Consider the following 20,742-nt stretch of genomic DNA (forward strand, 5'->3'; position numbering starts at 1 on the left):
AATGAATAATTTGAGAACAATAAGCTTCAATAACAATAATTAGTAGTTTTGTTTAACCAAGAAAAAGCTTATTTTGTCATGGAACAAAACTTGTTTTAGTCATCTTGTAATGATTAAATTATCTAATCAAGGAACAATACCATGTGATTTAGATAGGGTTACCAGATAGCAACCATGAAAAAATGGGACAGAGGTGGGCATAATAGGCACCTATATAAGAAAAAGTCCCCAAAATGGGACTGTCCTTTAAACATGGGACATCTGGTCACTCTAGATTTAGATGACCAGATGGAATTCTAATAATAATTCCAAATATCTGCTACTGAATACTTATTGAGAACACTTAATCTATAGACCCAAATGTGATCACAAAGGCTGTTCATTAAGCAATTGAGAACAAATCAATTTATAGCAATCATGATACACAGACAACTTAAAAATCAAAGAAAGGACTAGTTATTGTGAAGTATTTAATTCTTAAAGTTTCATCACCTGTGGTTAGAAGAAATGAGCAAACTGAACAAAGATCACCGTTGAAAGAATAAAATGAATCCTGGCATTTATGTGATCTGCTAACTTGATTACAAAATTAGCTAGGTGACTAGCTCATGTGACAAGCTTACTCATGCATCTCTGATTTCAGATATCTCAGCTAAAATACAAGACCTATTTAGACACAACAGTTCACTTTGCTACCCTTTCCCATTTGTCTGAATAAAAAGCTGTTTTTGAGCTACAGATCTGGATTCTGATGCTCTATCATAGTGTAAGTAGAAACCCTTTTCTTTGTGAAACCACCAAATGCATGTTGCTGACCACAAGAGCTGATAAGACATAAGAGGAAATAAGAAAATATTGGTTGATATAATTGGATCGGTATACCACTCTGAGGAACAACTAGGAAAAGAGTGAAAAGCTTAAATGATATTCCCATTATTATATAAAGTTATTCACCTCAAAAGATCCCTCTAATGGTTTGTTACAGTCTGAGTATCACACATTATTCATGTTAGATGGCAATATACACACAACCCCACCTCCACTTTAGATCTAGCATGTAGACCTCTTCCCCTAATAGAGGACCTGATAACAATGGTAAGTTGTCAGCCACTCTGTGGACTTGCACTAGAAGGGAGGGGAGATGCTAGTAGTTTCACAGCTATTTGCTGACAGCAGAGGAAGAGCAGAAGTCCAGAATCATAGGTTTCACTCCATGCTATGGCGGGCACAGTCTCTGTTTCCCCTAAACTCGACCCTTTCTGTGCCATCCCCTCCAACCTGTCTTTATCCTAGTTCAATGGTCACCACCCCATCTATTGTGATCGACTGGTGGATCCTGGAGCCTCAGTCAGTTGATCGCAATCTCTGGGCTGCTAAAAGTCCAGTGGCGCAGCGGACTCAGGCAGGCTGCCTGTCGTGACCTCATGCTGCTCGTGGAAGTGGTTGGTTGCTGGCATGTTTCTGTGGCCTCTGGGGGAAGGGAGGGGTGAGGTGGCTCTGTGTGCTGCTCCCATCCTCAGCACCGTCCCTGAAGCTTCTGGCCAATGGGAGCTGCAGGGACAGCACTTGCAGGCATGGGCAGCACACAAAGACCTGCTGTCTCCCTCCCTCCCAGGGGCCACATGCAGAGACGTGCCAGCAGCCAGCCGCTTCCAGGAGCGGCATAGGGCCATGGCAGGCAGGAAGCCTACCTGAGCCCTCTGTGCCACCAATCAGGAGCCACCTGTGGTAAGCACCTCCTGGCCAGAGCCTGCACCTCACACCCCCTTCTGCACCCATGGAGGCCTACAGCACCTGGAAAAAGCCCACACACCAGAACCTGAAGCTGAATGCCCACAGAGTGCCCATGAGATATTCTTGGTCCACCCTGAAAAATGCCTTCTCATGGTCCAGGAACAGACCATCCCTACACCCAAGATGGAGAAGGTCCTGGGCCAGTTAGAGATTATTAAAGATTGTACAGTCCAGGAGTGAGTAATGGCAGCTGAGTAAGCAGTCCTGGTCTGGCTGTGGGTTTGCCTCACAGTTTTCATTTGAGGTTTTATTAAAAAAATATTAATATTAGAATCAAGTAAAATACTAAATGTGTTGCTTGAATTTTAATCTATAAAATCAGTTCTGAAGGGTGGAAATCAGTAATGTTCAGCATCAATGACATTGGGGAATACTGTAGAACTTTTGTCTCTGAAGTGTGGCTCAGTACATTTTACACATAGATACACTCACACAAAGTGGTTTCACTTTATAATCTTTCATACCCTTATTGGTCTGAGAGATTTGCTATAATTAAAAGAGGCATGCTGGTAGAATGAGCAATATTCCTCAAACCAGTTGGAACTCCTTGAGCATGTCTACTGTATATGCGAAGAGGAATCTTCCTGGTGTAGTAGAATGAATTTATCTTGCTTAACTAGGAATGGAATATTATTCACAAGTCAGTGTGCTGGTCATCTCAAATGAGTGCCAAAAGTTTTATAACACAATATGTATTCTCTATTGGACCCAAAGCCCATTGTAGTCAATAGGAGATTTTTCCATTGACTCCAGTAGGTATTGAAGGCCTGAATACCCCAGATCTTCTAGGGAAACCTTCTAGGAATATTTCAAGGAGTTCTTAAGAACTCTTGGGACTTTGTATCTCTCAACCTTTTAAACCAGACTCCATTTCTTGTTAATATTACCCTAAACATAGAGAGAGAAAAATGCATTAGCACCACCTCTAAAAATGATCTAAAAATAATTCCCTATGAAAGAACAGGTTAAGGACTATTTAGAAAAGCTGGACATGCAATGCATCCAAGGGTGCTGAGGGAGTTGGCTGATGTGATTGAAACATTGGCCACAGCCCTTGGCCGTTATGTATGAAAACTCATGACGATCAGGGGAGCTCCCGGCTAATTGGAAAAAGGAAAATATAGTGCCCATCTTTTAAAAGAGGAAGAAGGAGAATCCAGGGAACTACAGCCTCACTTCCGTTCCTGGAAAAATCACAAAGCAGGTCCTCAAGGAATTCAAGGAAGATGATCAGGAACAGTCAGTATGGATTCACCAAGGGCAAGTCATGCCTGACCAACCTGATTGCCTTCTGTGATGAGATAACTGGCTCTGTGAATATGGGGAAAGCAGTGGATGTGCTATATCTTGAAGTAATTGCAATATACACTATGGGCCAGATCCACTAGAGCAGACCCTATAGTGAAAACTAGCTTACTTCCTGGTTGAGGTTTCCCCCATTTTGAAAACTTGCCTGCATAGAAAATACACAACATGCTTGCAATCTCTTCTCCCATGGGTATCCCAGACCCCATAGCTGTGATTAAAGCTAGCCTCACCAGTGGAATTTTGGAATAAGATGGTAGTAGAGAAACAGGCTGTCCTTTTCTCAAATTAAATTCTATATGTGGGTACAACTGCCCCTTGCTCTATACCAGCATAACTGAATCTTCTAACTCAAGTGCTATAGACAATTGAGACTATTATCATTTAGGCACATAAATGCTTACTGCCTTTCCCTGCAGTATAGTCTTTTTTCCAAATCTTTCATATATATCTCCAAACCTTTCATATAAGAATGTATATAAAAAACAGAGCTGCACATTGCCTGATCCTGTGTGATTTAGACAGGGCAAAAACATCAGAATACAAGATTGCTTAGTGTACTAGGATGGGCATCTAATCAGCTGTTTGACCACTGGCCTATATAGCAGCAGTGATTAAAATGTGGTGTACTTTATCTTTCTCTGTAAGAGTGTCCCTAACTGATGGTCAGAATGGCTCACTGAGCTATAAAGTGGCCTTTCTAGTGAAAAATATTGAGAAAGAACACAGCCACATGAGTCACCTCATCTGTAGCTATGAATTAAAAGCTTTTGCAGAAAATTACAGTATATTGCAAGAGATTATCCATTTTGCTCGTACAATATTTTCATTCCTAGCCATCGAACATGTTTTGCTCATCAAAGTAAACAGTGAAGGATTTGTCCTCATAACTTTGAATAGACTGTGTTGGTTGTTTGTGTTATCTGTATTGTAGATCTCTTATATGCTTCTAACCTGAAGGAGTTTTAGGAGAAGATTCTCAGTTTTTTCCAACCCCTATTTATTCACGTCCTGTTTCAGCAAAATATTTGAAGACCTAATAGTACCACTGGCTTCAATGGAACTATTCACATGCTTAAAGTTAGGCATGTACTTAAGTACTTTGCTGAACTGTGGCCTTAGCCATACTATTCTATCCATGATGATACAAATATTTCTCCATTTTTGGAGTTCCTGATGCTGTGTTAATTCCAATGGAATAAATAGGGCACATGAGACAAAGATGTTAATATGCACATGTCACTACAGAGATTTTGGTCTGATTTTCCCCCTAGCAAACACCCCAGAACACTGATGCCAACATTTGGAAATTTATTGTTTTGGTTACATAAAAGGCAAAAAAATCAAAAACAAAATGTAAAGTGTTTTAAAACTGAGTGATTATGAAAAACAGTCTCTTTTTCAGAGAGAAAAATATCAATTTGAGTCTTATTCTCAGAAGCAATCATATTTAAAAGTAGAAGAAAGGATTACTTCTGTTGAAGTTTGACCCAGCTATGAGTTTTCTGATCACTATTCCTGCCTTTGACAAGACAGACTCAAAGAGAAAGAAGAGCTAGAATAGCAAAGAAAACAACATTTATTGTTGACATTCTCAGGGCTAGTGAGTCATGGATGGATGCTTTGAGTCACAGCAGACATTGCTCTGGACCCTAGCTCACTTCCTTGGCCTGGAACATCAACTGGCTTGTCTACTTAGGGCCTTCTTTTCACTGGTTCTTCTCAGGTGGGGCAGAGCTGGGTGGGCCATCTCATCCCATTGGTGCTATGCAATGCAGTTGATCTCAAGGTCAGTTTAAGCAGAAAGGGGTGGAGGAAAGGGTAGGTAAAAATAGTGGGGGATGGAAAGGAATGCAGAAGGTAAGGACAGAGTGAGATCTCATGTATCAATCTGGAGTTCTTCTTAGTCCAAAAATGGCTGTCATTTATCACCACAGGTGCGCTAAATTCTGGGTGTCACAATGATTATAGTGGCTCGTCAATGAAGGACAGTGTCTATGGAGCAAAGCAGAGGCCTACTGGCCTTTCTCAAGGGAATTCCACAGTGGTCCATGTTGCTTCCCAAAGTCTTTTTAAAGACCCGAGAAACAGGATGAGCAGAGAAAGCCTTTCCCTTATTGTTCTACTCACTGCTGGGGCACCTTCTTGTGGCTTCATGTGGGGAATAGCTCTGCCTGGTCTGATGCCACCTTCTGTCTTATTCATGCTGCATCCCTTCTCACACTCCAGGACTTCCAGTGCTTCCTCTTCATAGTTTGGGGTGTTCATAGTGGCTTGTCCCTCCAGCCAGGTCACTACAGTTTTCCCTTCTGGGGGTATCAAACATCTCAGTGGAGTGCCTGTTTGGATATTGTTCCTGGCAGCCCTCCAATTCAAGGATGTGCTACTTTCCCAGTAGCTGGTAGAGGAACCTAGACCCACCTACCACTTCAGATTCCAGCCTAAAGACCCCTATAATCAGCGACCAAGGTCTGCACTGTCCCAAACCTTGCTGCTGTTTCCCTGGGCTGATTCCTACTCCCCCTCTATCAAGCTTCCTTCTCCACCTCCCTCTGGGTACACCCTTCCCTCAGGGCTTCTCCCCCTGCATTATCTCCTTTTCCTACCCCAAGCCCAACAGCAGACCTTCATACTGCAGGCCCCTTGCTGCTGCAAACTTCTTCACTTTATAGCAATCCTGCGTGCTCCTGACCAACCAGGGCCCACCTTCAATCAGTGCTTGCCCATCAGCCTAACTCTCCCTCAGGAAATGCCCAGCAGCTTATTTAGCTCCTGCTGAGCTACATTAAACCTTTTTAAGTTAGTAGGGGGTGAACACCTCATCATACCACCAACTAGGCCTTATTTCTTACATTCTTGTTTTGGTCATTTTCTGGTTCTAATGTCTTTGTTTACAAATCACTATCAACATGGTTCTCATGTTACCAGTGGCCCTTTTCATTTGTATTAATGTGAGATGCATATGTTCATGCTTACACTAGCCTAGTCTGTCTCCAATTCATCCCTTTTCCATCACAATAACTTGTGATGTAACAGTGCTTGTTAACATCTTATGAACTTTTACCAATTTCTTAAGAAAATGGGGTATGCCTGCTAAACCTAAACATTGCAACACAGCTGAAGGGTCAACAGGAAGACAACTTTGCTTCAGAGACCTGGTTATTTTACTGTACAGTATGGATATCAAATATTTCCTTGTTTTCATGTACAGGATACATTTCTTCTCTTTTTTTAATTCCATCATAATTAACTTAACTATAATAACGTTAGATGTGCTGAATCTCACTGGTTCCTCAAATGTTGCAGGTTTGATCAACTCAAGTCTTCTTCCAGTATATTTTCTGTTACATTCTTGTTATGCAAAACAATGAAAATACATCCTACTTAGTAGGGTGAAATACTCTGTATTACAGAAGTCATTTGCATGGGTGCTACTGCTTAGCTAAAATGATTTGGAACTGTGACAAGCTAGAGAAAAGGTCTTTTTTTTTTTCTCTTAACATCATGGAGTTGCAAGATCTAATTCAGAACACTTCTATGCCAGTTGAAATGGCAAAGATTGACTGCTGAAACTATATTGCTTTGAAATATTGGTTGGCTTTCACAGTCTGAAAATTGGCAGAGTAAGTAAGAAAACGTACCGCTTGCATTTTTAATGCTTACTGTGGTTTTGATCCCTTGAATCAATGTATCCCTGTTATGTGTCGCTGCCATTACTGTCAGCTATGAGAACACTGCATGAACTAAACACTAACCTATTGGTAACATTTGCAGGCTAGTTCAGTACACCAATCTGAAAATAGCATAGCATTATCTTTTACTGCATGCAGTCTCAGGATTATGGTAAAATTATCAGCAACAACCCAGTGATGTGTGTCCTTCATTACCAGTGAGTATAATCTCTTCACAGAGGGACAGATTCTCTTCCCAGTTTTACAGATGTGTAATTCCATTAATTCATTGGAGTTATATATTAAACAAGTGTGAGAGGAGAATCAATGGATCACTGTTCTGCCATAGTATTTTCATCTATGTACTACTTCTATGTTCTTTGAGATGTCATATTTCGGACACAGAGTTCGTGAAGGACATAATGTCTAGAAGCTACTATCTGAGTAAATTTGACTATCTGTAAAATTGTGTTAAGGATCAAAATCTGATATGGTACTTTCACATGAAAATTGTTATTGAATTTAATCTGTGCAAAACAACATTACCATAGGGACACTTTATCTAGAAGACTATTGCTGCCTATGACATCCAATCTTTACTAATAAGCTTAAAAGCTTTCTATGATTCTTGGGAAATGCTTTAAGCACCATCAACTTTTTTGAGTCACATTTGACGATAGTGGATAGCATCTGCATGTGTCACTCATGCTTTTTCTTTGTGCCTTGTACAGTACAGGGCATGCTGTCAGCGCTTAACACATAAAGAAGGATGCAAACCGGAATCATACTTGAATGAAGTCCATGCTAGTTTAGCGCAGTATGAAGAAATCTCTTTAAGGAACATAAATGCTGCTTCTGCCATTTTTGGGAAGGGCCAAATCATGGCACAGTTGAAGCTTTGCCATTACTTCTCTGGTACCAGTATTTGACCCTGAATAGCAATACAGAAGATGTAAAGCACCAGAAGATCCAAAGTTGACAGGCTAGAGAGATCCTTTTGTAAAATTTCCATGAAAACTTTGTTTTATTGTTGAAAAGATTGGGGTGGGGGTAAGGAGAGGAACAGACCACTTTGGCCCAGATCCACAAAAGTACTTAGGATCCTAAGTCCCATTTTTAGGCACTATTGTGATCCATGAAACATTTACTTGGCTGCTGCTGAATCTTGTAGGTGCCTAAACTCACTCAGCACCTCTGTTTTTGCATTAAAAGTTCCCTACGCGCCAGTGATGAGGGCCATGAAAATACCTAAGATAGAAAGAAGCATCTTGTTAATCCCTGAAACAATTCAACTATGGCCTCCACATTTCCCTGTTATTTGCTTCTCATTCCTATCAGTCAATTCAGTTCTCCTGCCACTGTTTCTCTTTCTTCTTGCCCTCCTTTCGGCATGCATCTGTATCTCTGCCTTTTCCCCTCTTCCTCTATGTAGGCAATCTCAGTATTCAAATTTGCACATATTTAAAAATCTAATTTTGTCTTTGACATCAAAAGCCTTGTATGTATTCATTAAAGGGGTGATTATATTCACCCGATACATTATTTGTGGTGATGTTCATCTAATTCTACTAACTGCTGAGTCACGATCGCACTTCATAATACTTGCAGATCTTTTAATTATTTCCTCCAGCTTCTTGTCAAACTACCTAAACCATCTGTGCATCTTCAATCAGCATCCAAGAGCTGCATTAGTTGGTTGCTTTTTTAGAGGACTAATCTCCTCTAACAAGAATCATGCTGCAGTATTGCCCCATAAACAAGCACCAGCTGAGGTTGCCCATAATCAGATCTATTGAATATTGAGAAATATGTTTCTACCAGGTTTCCATGCTGAACTTATAAGTAAGGCTGGGTGGCAATTTTTTGACAAAATATTTTTTCAGGAAAGATTTGGTTTTGACAAAGTTTGTGGCTTGCATGAAGTTCAAAATTCCATGGAATAATAAACAGTAAAATAATTTCCCCCAACGAAATACTAATTGTTTTTTGAAGTCACATATGTCATACACTGTTGGTCCAATCCACAGCAGTCTTCACCAAAGAAATAAATAGTGCTAATTTGTGAACAGGAAGAGTAGCTATATTTCCCCAAATAACTGGCAACAAGCAACTTAACCACACAGCTCTTCTGACTACTGATTCACTATCACGTCTTCATAACACTCACAGGTCTGCGGCTATTAATTACTTTCTCCTGCTCCTTGTCAAGCTTTCTAAGCCATCTGTGTAGCTTCATTTAGCATCCAAGAGCTGTATCAGCTGACTACTAGCCACTCATGTGATAAATCCTCTGAATTAGTCAGCTTCTCCTTTCCATTCCAGCATACTAATCATAAAAACATACAACCAGAGATTTTGTTCTTGTCAGTATTTTCCAGTCAACCCCCACTTTCTACACCATTTAATGTTTTAAAAAACTCAGACAAAAGAGGGAAACAAAGAAACTTTGATGGGCAAGTGATTTTCATTATTGAAAAAATTAGTGTCATGTTTTAAGTCTGATGCTTTAACTGTTTCTGGAAAATTTGCATTTACACCAGTTGTACAAGCAGATCTGGCATCTGTATGAACAAAAGAATACATGCAAACATAAGCCTTAATTGTATATTTTATATTTTGCAACCTCTGTGTTAACATTTTAAAATGTGGCCATTACTGTCTAAAGGAAACTAAGTACAGAGAGAGAATAAAGTAGAAATGTATAGGAAATGAAATATTACCAGTGTAGTTACCATAATTGGTAGAACTTTCCAATTCATGAAAAATGCAAATTCTGAATGGGCACAAAAATCTAGAATTGTTTAAATGGTTTAAATAATATTAAACAACCAAAACCTTAACCCATAGTTCTTTGAGTTTTATCTAGGGCTGAAAGAGAGGCCGCTTTTACAGTATTTCTGATTTTTTTGAATCCAGGTAGGTCTGAAAATCCTATGAAATTCTCAGAACAGTCTCCATACCAAAGATGTTGAAATATGTTTGAATATACTTTGAATAAATATCTGTAATGAACCATATGAGATTCACCCATAGTGCTATACTAAAACATATACTGTTGTTATAAGAAGTGTGGTAACAAGAACTTCTTGTTTCTTCAATGTTTTAGAATTTATTATAAGTGTCATTCAATGTGCCTTGCATGTGGAGCAAAATTTCTGTGCTTATCTGTTGAGTAATAACTAAATGTCAGAACTGAACTTATCAGTGTCTGTAGTCAAATCAGAATCATAATGCAAAGATAGGCTGTGGTTCAAGTGCAGTCTAGAAATCTGATTGATCTTCAGTGTGAACCTGGGTAAATTACTTCACTTTACTATGCCTCATTTTACCCATCTGTAAAATAAAGATAATAAAATGTACCTTCATCACAATGCTGTTATTATTTAAGTACAGACAATGTGAGGAGGAATGCATTAAATGTTATGTAAAGCACTTTGTGCTCTCCAGAGGGAGTAGGCTATGAAAGTGCAAAGAATTGTTCTTGTGAAGCAGAAGCCACAGCCTAAATTCAGGTTGGAATGGAGGATTCAAATATATTGAGAGAAGTGAAAAGAAGATATTCTCTTGGAATTATGCTATGGCCTTACATCCTACTGGATCCCCACCCGGATTATCTTTTGTTATGAAACCAAATGGTGTATATTGTGTACATATTAGTGGTGATACACATATAAGAGCTAATATACGACACACAAATAAATGATTTTAGACTTAATTCCATTTGATGAGTGGGGGAGAATAATCCTAGAATTTCCTTTGTGGGGGAAGAGATGGGAAAAACAGACTTCATTACAGGTGAGCCCATGCAAGCAATAATCATGTTTAAATTAGATTGCCACCCTCTCAGTTTCTTTAAGTAGTATGAACAGAGATTGTTTTTAAAAGAACCATGTTAACCAAACTGCATCAATGGCCTGCCTAGGTCATCTCGAGTACAGTTGTCTAGCATACCTCTCAGAAAATTAAAAAAAAAAATTCTCAGGCTGGACACATGCTAACAGTAGCCATACATAAACTTGGTTATTGCTACCATAGTGTGAACAGAGCAAGAGAGAAAAAGATCCTTATCTACTGGGACTAATTGTGGTGACTGCAGTCCACTATGCTTGAGAGAGTTACATCTGGCTCTAATTTATCAATTTCCTTATCTTTTCCCAGAAGTAAAGACTGCAGCAGCAGAATTCTTTCAGGAGACAAACTGCCTGGAGGAATGAGCTCAGGATTAAGGGTGTTCTCAACCTTTCTCTGCCAATGATTCATGAGGTAAACCTGGATGACTCACTAAAACCTAGATTGTGCCTTTTAGCATAATCCTGTATTCAAGAGGTGGTGTATCAACTGAACCACCTGAACTGAGAAGTAGCCATAGGAGGCACTGTGTCTCAGAGATGCTCTCCAAGGTACAATTCCTTCCTTGTTTCCCCTTTGATCCTGGTGTATAAGCAAGTAAGAAATGTAGAATTTAGTAATTTGCTGCTGACCTATAACAGGAGAAAAGTAAAGCACCACTATTCTGGCTTAGCTGGCATCTTGGCGGGAGGAACTAAAGTTCTGCCTCACTACACCTGTACTCAGCCACCCAATCTTAACAGGGGATGCCCACTTTCTTCCACTTTCCTAGATCCAGGGTCTATATAGTCCATGCAGTGATGCAAGGGAAGTTATAACTGTAATTAAATAGATCCTATTCAGCTGATAGCCAAACCAGAGAGGCTCTGGGGGTTTTGGTGCAAAAATATTTATTTTTTTCCCCATTCTTAACTATAATTCATTTGTGCAAGTAGGTTTTGTTGGTTTTATTGTTTGTGTAGTTAGTATACATTTTAATAAACAATTTGCATATGGAAAAGAGCTGTTCTCATGATATTTCCAGATCAGACAGAAACAGGAATTATTTTCTTGTGAGAGTTCTAGCCTAGAGTTCATCCAGAAAGTAGCAAGTACTTATGCTGTAACAATGTTTTTAATCTTTCAAAAGAAAAGACAAATGCAGAGAAAGCCCTTGTTAAAATAGTTTATTTCTAAAGTATTTTTAAATATTTGTACTCATTTCACTATTTACTTGGAAATTTTGTAAGGTCCTGGAAACCCTCCCTCATTTGAAATGATCTTAGTGCAAACTATATTCATTTTGAGAGAGAGAAACTGAGGGAGAGCCATTTTTTTGCCCTGCGTTTTGTGCTGGAGAGGTAACCTCATGTGCAATTTTAGGAGTCCTATTCTCTCATTGCAGTTTGCAAACAATTCCCATTGCCTACCGTGCAAGTTGCTCAGACTCTGCCAGAAGAAAATTAGGACTCTGTACCTGGTTAGTAAAAATGTGAATATGTGTTTTCATTTATTACTTGTAGTTAAGTAGATAGTTTAAAAATCTGTGTATTTTACATAATGTACTGTTTCCAACTAAACATAGTAGATCTAAGGAGGACAAAACTGCAGTTACCAGCATGTGGAAGCCAGATTATATTGTAGGTTATGTCTCCAGCACAGTTTCAGAGATCTTAAAATAATGAATGCATAATACATCTGCTACCTCCCAGTGGTTAGGGACAGGAACTGACCCACTTATAATACGTACTAAAACATGAGGTTAGAATTGAAAATTCAGGCTTGTAAATGATTTTGAATCTGCTGTTAGGAATTATATTCATGAAGCAATATATTTATGTCTACTGTGATTGGTTGGACTGAATGATGAGGGAAAAAGTCTTCTAGGCGTGCATAATGCATATGTCCTGCAATACTTCTGCCCAAAAAGGACAATAAAGGAAAATACTCAAGTAAAAGAAACATTCCTGCTGCCATCTGGTGAACTCACCCTCAGTATTGCCTGTGCACAAAAGGAGCACTGGGTGTTGATGTAACTGCTGTGAAATCAGAACTGATGGTTTGTGTCAGCAACAAAAGCAGCAGTGGATGAGTACCCTGGTAACCAGTCCCATTCTAGGTTCTTAAGTATATTTCACAAACAAGCAGTCAATACCACAAGCACTGTTCAAAAGTTTGTGGTTTTCTCTGCCATCACAGAAGCCCAGCAGACAGACACACCTCGAGGGAATGGTGGTGATGTTATAAATGTCCATGCTGAGAAAAGAAAAAATGATTTTCTGCCCATGCAGTTTATGGCTTTCTAGCAGTGCCCAGAATAACAAATTTGTTATAGCATCCAAGCTTCAATGCTCAACAAAACTGTCTAAAAATGTAATTGATTGGAAGCATGCATGCATATAAATGATTTCCCAGCATCAACTAAGTTACTGCATTGATAGCTAGTGCAAAAGACTGTGATGCTGGGTAAAACAGCTCATTTCACATAGCTGATTATTTCAGCACTGAAATAATTCATCAGTTGTTACACTGGATAGACAATGTGCAAGTATATTTATTATAAATGCCATGAAGGAACATGATGCAAAACTTAGCTTGTTTAGTCCGCATGATTCTTTGCATAGCTTCAGCAGTCTGAACACCGAGTTTCCTTCTAAAAACAGCTTGATAGCCCTCAAATCCCTCCCTCCCTTTTAACTGGAGGGAGACTTCGTAATTTGCACTTGGATTTGGGTTCAGATTATGAACTCCTTCAAAGTTTTGGGTTGTTCAGATACAGAGTTTTGGTTTGGGTCCATCTCTCTTTTTAGTCCTGAAAACCCTGCATTCAGATTAAAGCAGCATAGTTTACAACTACCAAGGGCAGTTTCATATCATACCTTCATTATGGGTGGCTGGACTATAGATCATTTGTTTCATTTCCATTGCAATAAATTGCATTTCATCAGGTTATTGTTTGTATCTTGGTCCAGTGCGCATCATTCATTGCCCCTCTTGCTCTGGGATTGCATATCTCTGCTTCATTTTTTCATGTATATTGCACATTTTTCACCTCATCTGCATGTTACTTGCTCCTTGTCTCAAACGTACCCGCTATCTATCCGATTGCATGGTCACCCCAGCTTGTTACCCATATTCAGTGCTTCAACAAAAAATAAAAGGATTTTGGATTTCAAATGTGGCATTTAACTATTGACTCTAATGTATTTACAGTAGGATCACCAGTGTAATATAATTAGCACAACCTGTGAAATCCCATATTATGTAACTTTGGGCACAATGTGAAAACAGTGAAGTTGATTTCTTTGTAGGGAACCCAAGTGTGGTGTTTGAACTAAGCTTATAATGGGAATCTAATTCCCAACCTTAATTGACACAACTCAGTAATAAATGCCTACTTTATGAAGGTAGTGGAAGACTAAGATTGTAGTTTTCTCCAGCTGTCTTGCTCCCTCATTAACTAACCACAGCCTGTAGGGCCTAATGTCACAACACAGGGTCCTGGAGCAGTATAGGAAGTCAAGGGGAGCAGCTTTTCTATACTACAGTGGAAATCATTCTAGGTTTGTTATTTCCTTAAGATAAAATAAAAGTCATGCCGCCTGAAAGTTCTTCTCTATGTATGGAAACAATATGATGTTATCAAGTATCAGAGGGGTAGCCGTGTTAGTCTGGATCTGTAAAAGCAGCAAAGAATCCTGTGGCACCTTATAGACTAACAGACGTTTTGGAGCATGAGCTTTCGTGGGTGAATGCTCACTTCGTCAGATGCATGATGTTGGAGCAGGAGTCAAAAAGAACACAGCTTAATTTTCAGAGCATGTTTCACTGAGCCCCAACAAACAACATGGAGCCTCACAGAGCCATTTTCAGAGTAGAACTGCATTTTAAAGTCAGGATAAGCATCTGAACTTTTAGATGCTTGGTCAAACAAAGACTCTGTCCCTAATCATAGTCTATAGTGATGTGATATCTGGATCGGGGCTCAAGGCCAGTTACCTGTCATCATAAGACACTTCTACGTCTACAAAAGGCTTTATGATTGTAGAGGAGCAGACTCACCCCTGCAGCACATCCAGCTGGTGACTCCTGGGAATTAGCTCATTCCAGCTCTGGAGCACCCTTCACAGGCCGGTGAGCCATCTCTCCCCCTTGGCAGTAACCCCTTTCTCTCTGGGTCTCCCCTCCCCAGGAAACCCCCACCCTCTATCCCCACCTCACCTCAGTATATGGCTACTGCCAGTCACCGTCTAGCCCCTGTGCCCTGGGGCAGACTGCAGTATCAGCCTACTCATCACTGGCAAGGTTGGGTTTGGACCTGCTGCCTTGGCCTACCCCTGGGCTGCCCTCTACAACCCCCAGTATCTGTTGACCATGTGCTAGGCTGCAGCCTGGAGCTTTCCAGGTTGGAGCTCCCCAGTTCCTCTGCCTTTCTCCAGCCCTGCTTCACTCAGGTACTGTCTCCAGCTTCCTGCAGCCAGGCCCTTCTCTCTCTACAGGCAGAGGGAGACCCCTCCCTGGGCCTCTGGCTCACAGCCTTTTATAGGGACCAGCTGGACCTGATTCGGGCTTGACCACAGCTGAGCCTACCTTCCTTAATCAGCCAAGCCTTTCCTTCCCAGCCTCAGCCCTCTCCCAGGGCTGTCCCAAGCCCTGAAGGGCAGGAGCAGGGGACCACCCTGCTACAATGATATTTTCACTGGATGAGAATCAAACTCCTTCCTGTTTTGTTTCTGCCTAGCACAGAGGCCCTGCCACCCCAAGCCCTCCGGACCTTTTCATCGGGCTCCTGCCCCGTGGACCCGACCAGCTCCCCCACCCCTTCTCCGCAAGCCGGCTGCACGACCTGCAGCCAGTCCGTTTCCAAACCGCGCGAAGGAAACAGCTCTACATGCTCGTGCTCCACACCCTTCACTTCCTCACCCTCGTGTCCCGCCCCGATACGAAGTGGCGGGACCTCTTGCCACCTCTGGAGGGTGAGGAGCCCCGGTGGGCCAGCCTCTACTCCACCCTGGTCCCAAGGCCCACTGGGGATATCAGTTGGCGGCTCCTCCATGGGGCCGTGAGCACGGGCGTGTACTTGGCGCGGTTTACCCCTGTCCCGGACACCTGCCCCTTCTGCGGCGTGAGGGAGACCCTGGCGCATGTTTACTTAGAGTGCGCCAGGTTGCAGCCCCTACACCGGCTCCTCACAGCCATCCTCTTACGTTTCTGGTTACACTTTTCCCCTCACCTCCTTTTGTATGCACTCCCTATCCGTGGCCCCACGAAGTCCCGGGACCTCCTGGTCAACCTCCTCCTCGCCCTGGCGAAAAAGGCCATCCACGCGACCAGGGAGGGGAGGTTGGCCGATGGAGACTCCGGTGACTGTGGGGCTTGCTTCCGCTCCATGCTCCGATCACGCATCCGGGCGGAGTTCCTCTGGGCGGCGTCCACTGGCTCCCTTGACGCCTTCGAGGAGCAGTGGGCGCTGTCCGGGGTTCTCTGCTCACTGTCCCCGTTAGGTTCCCTCCTTCTGACCCTTTGACCTCACTCCTGTCCCTGTTCTTTTATTAGTTGTCCCCCGCACTCAGTGGGTTCTGTGGCCCTGTGGTTCCTCCTCTTAGGCTGGGGGAGGATCCTTTAGCAGTGGGCGGGCTTCGCCTGCCCACTTCCCAGACACCCAATAGATACAATGATATTTTCACTGGATGAGAATCAAACTCCTTCCTGTTTTGTTTCTGCCTAGCACAGAGGCCCTGCCACCCCAAGCCCTCCGGACCTTTTCATCGGGCCCCTGCCCCGTGGACCCGACCGGCTCCCCCACCCCTTCTCCACAAGCCGGCTGCACGACCTGCAGCCAGTCCGTTTCCAAACCGCGCCAAGGAAACAACTCTACACGCTCGTGCTCCACACCCTTCACTTCCTCACCCTCATGTCCCACCCTGATACGAAGTGGCGGGACCTCCTGCCACCTCTGGAGGGTGAGGAGCCCCGGTGGGCCAGCCTCTACTCCACCCTGGTCCCAAGGCCCACTGGGGATGTCAGTTGGCGGCTCCTCCATGGGGCCATGAGCACGGGCGTGTACTTGGCGCTGTTTACCCCTGTCCCGGACACCTGCCCCTTCTGCAGCGTGAGGGAGACCCTGGCGCACGTTTACTTAGAATGTGCCAGGTTGCAGCCCCTACACCAGCTCCTCATTAACATCCTCTTACATTTCTGGCTGCACTTTTCCCCTCACCTGCTTCTCTACGCACTCCCTATCTGTGGCCCCACAAAGTCCCGGGACCTCCTGGTCAACCTCCTCCTCGCCCTGGCTAAAAAGGCCATCTACACGACCAGGGAGAGGAGATTGGCCGATGGAGACTCCGGTGACTGTGGGGCTTGTTTCCGCTCCATGGTCCGTTCACGAATCCGGGCGGAGTTCCTTTGGGCGGCGTCCGCTGGCTCCCTTGACGCCTTCGAGGAGCAGTGGGCGCTGTCCGGGGTTCTCCGCTCGGTGTCCCCGTCAGGTTCCCTTCTTATGACCTTTTGACCGCACTCCTGTCCCTGTTCTTTTATTAGTTGTCCCCCGTAATCAGTGGGTTCTGTGGTCCTGTGGGTCCTCCCCTTAGGCTGGGGGAGGATCCTTTAGCAGTGGGTGGGCTTGCGCCCGCCCACCTCCCGGATAGCCAATAGATACAATGATATTTTCACTGGATGAGAATCAAACTCCTTCCTGTTTTGTATCTGCCTAGGACAGATGCCCTGCCACCCTGAGCCCTCCGGACCTTTTCATCGGGCCCCTGCCCTGTGGACTCAACCGGCCCCACCGCCCCTTCTCCGCAAGCTGGCTGCACGACCTGCAGCCGGTCCGTTTCCAAACCGCACCAAGGAAGCATCTCTACACGCTTGTGCTCCACACCCTTCACTTCCTCACCCTCGTGTCCCACCCCGATACAAAGTGGCGGGTCCTCCTGCCACCTCTGGAGGGTGAGGAGCCTACTCTACCCTGGTCCCGAGGCCCACCAGGGATATCAGTTGGCGGCTCCTTCATGGGGCCGTGAGCACAGGCATGTACTTTGCGCAGTTTACCCCTGTCCCCAACACCTGCCCTTTTTGTGGCATGAAAGAGATCCTGGCACACATTTATTTAGAGCGCACCAGATTGCAGCCCCTGTTCCGGCTCCTCTTGAATCTCTTCATGCATTTCTGGTTGCACTTTTCCCCTCACCTGTTTATCTACGCACTCCTCATCTGTGGCCCCACTAAGTCGCGAGATCTCCTTGTCAACCTCCTCTTGGCCTTGGCCAACTAGCCATCTACAAAACCAGGGAAAGGAGGTTGGCCAACGGGATTTCCTGCGACTGTGGGGCCTATTTCTGCTCCTCTGTCCGTTCACGCATCCAGGCAGAGTTCCTCTGGGCGGCGTCCGTTGGCTCCCTTGATGCCTTCGAGGAGCAATGGGCGTTGTCAGGGGTTCTCTGCTCGGTGTCCCCATCAGGCTCCCTTCGTTTAGCTCTGTGTCCTCACTCATGATCCTGTTTTTTCATTAGTTGTCCCATGGAATTAGTTGGTGTCACAGATCTGTGGATCCTCCCCTTAGGCTGGGGGGAGGTCCTTTAGAAGTGGGCGGGCTTCACCCGCGCACCTCCTGGATACCAATAGGACAGAGGCCCTGGTTAAAAAAGGCACTTGTAGATGTGGTCTTTAATTGGCTCAAGACTTTGTAAAGAGTTTCTAATGTGTTTGTTTGTTTTTCTTGAACTATCTGAGCTGTTTTTGTTATGAACATCATTGCATGTATGTTTTTGAAATTGTGCAATAATATGACATTTATTTTCATTTATGTTTTCCTTTGCATTCATAGTACATCCACAAATGATTTTTCAAGATGTGTATATATGACACTAATTGGAAAGCAGGATAGGGCTCTTTATTATGTAGAGAAGAAATAAAAAGAACACAAGATAGATAATCAGTAGTTGCTGATGTTGATAAGTTTCAATCCCAAAGTCCAGTCCAGAGAATAGTGATGGGAGCTCAGAACACACACTAATCCATCACTATTTTCTTGACTTAAAAATGGGCCTGAAACTTATTGACATAAACAACTACTGATTATGCATATCACATGACTATTCTATCAACAGACCAGTGTGCTACACACTCAAAGCATCTTCCCTTTCCATTGTTTACTTCCCATCCTATACCCACTGATTGTTTTCATTATTTGGTGAGTTACTTATCTATCTCCTCAGGGTGAGGACCTTGTCTTCCTCATATGTCTGTAAAATGTCATGCATGACAATGGTCCTATCTAACAGATTAAATTAACAGTAATGATGACTTTGGACATTGGCAGGAACAAGAGAACCTGCCTGCATTAAGTATTTGTATGTTTGATTCTTTCTTGCACGCTACAGAATGGTAACATAAAAGCAATACACAATTCAAGATGTTAGACTGACTCTGATCAAGAGATATGAAAGCCTAGAACAGGAGGCATGTTTCATCTCAGAACTGAGGTACATTTAATCGGGTGGATGAATGCTTGTACAGCACCCGCCTACATCTTGCCTAGCTCAGGCATATATTATTAGTCACTTAATCTCATTCACTCAGGACAGAAAACAAACCATCCAGTAGCATTTTTCACTGCACCAGATAAAATGACATCTGTAGAATCTTGGATCTTCTTCAGAAGGAAATATTGTTGGGATGTTAATACCTCTACCTATAATTTTATCTGATGATATTACATTCTGCTAACACAGGCTCCAGCCACAATTTTTAGTTCTAAGCTTGTTAGCTCTAAACTGGTTCACAAGGACCTAAAGATTTCAATAATGACTTTTTTCTCATCACAGTCTACTTATACTAACAATGACATGGCTCAAAAAATGGGGAAAGAAATATTTGTTCAACTCTATATTCCAGTGTATCTGCAGAACTGAATATCACGACAATTTAAACCAGAACAATGTGAAACTATGAGTCATGAGATTGGCAGGTGCTCAGGAATTTCATGAAATCTTTTGTTGTTTCTTTATTTCTAAATTTTATATTGGATTTTTCCCATCGCCCTTTTACACTAATACATTTAAACGATTAGCGTATTTGAGTTGAAAGTGAAGTGATGAGATATGCTAAAATGGATGTAAATAGTATCAAATAACATGTATTTGCAGAGAGATGTATTAAATTATAGCTGAAGATACATTTCCAAGGATAATACATCTCAAGGAAAGGTTATCATAACAATAAACACGAAAGGTGTTAATGCTCAAGGGATTTTTTTTTTGCTGAGGTCTGAAATGAGCAGGAAGTGCAGATCATTTGTACTGTGCTATAAAAGCACATCCTGCAATAGTTTGTGCCCCAGATTTTATTTGTCAACTATCCATTTTATTTGCTGATGCCTGTTTTTTGTTGTACCTTTTTATTGATTTTTTAATACTAACCAAAAAAGGAGCAGTTGCTGCACATGACTAACACTATGCATAGTTTATGCTCTTGTATGATCCGTTCCTGAAAGGTGCCAAGCTGTTTCAACTCCCATCCAAATCAAATCACTACAGTGGGAATTGCAGGCACTCAGCAGACCACAAGAGGTGCTCTGCATCATTGGATTGGCATTTCTCACTGGTAAGAGACACATTGCCAAACACAACCTGGTATTCTATTTTATATGGTGATTCTGGAGGAAACCCTTATGATTAGTGGTGATCAGAGCTGGTTGAAAAATAAGACCTCATTCTTTTGTTAACATTTTCATAAAATTCTGACCTTTTTTTCATTGAAAGTACACATTCTAGCAAGATTTTGTCAAAATTGTGAATTTCAAATATTTTCAACCAGCCCTAGTAATGAACAGTAAAGAAAGTGCTTTTGAAAGCACAGTTTAATTCCCAAAGGAGGCCAGCAGGGTGGGAACTCTTATAAATATGTAAGCAGGGTCTAAATGAGCTCTCCCCTAATATCTAGCAATAAGCTGAGGAAGAGAACTTCAGGAGTGGATCTTATCTTACCCCAGCAATCTCCTTTGGAAATTCCAGGAAGATCTCATTTTCTGGAGCTGTTCCTGTGTCCCTCTCAATTTTGCAGAAAACAATGTTTTCTCATGACTTTTGAAAACACCAGCAGACTGGCCATCTGAAGGAGATGACAGCCATCTGTGCTGATG

Source organism: Gopherus flavomarginatus, chromosome 3, assembly GCF_025201925.1.
Source record: "Gopherus flavomarginatus isolate rGopFla2 chromosome 3, rGopFla2.mat.asm, whole genome shotgun sequence".
NCBI classification, from domain to species: Eukaryota; Metazoa; Chordata; order Testudines; family Testudinidae; genus Gopherus; species Gopherus flavomarginatus.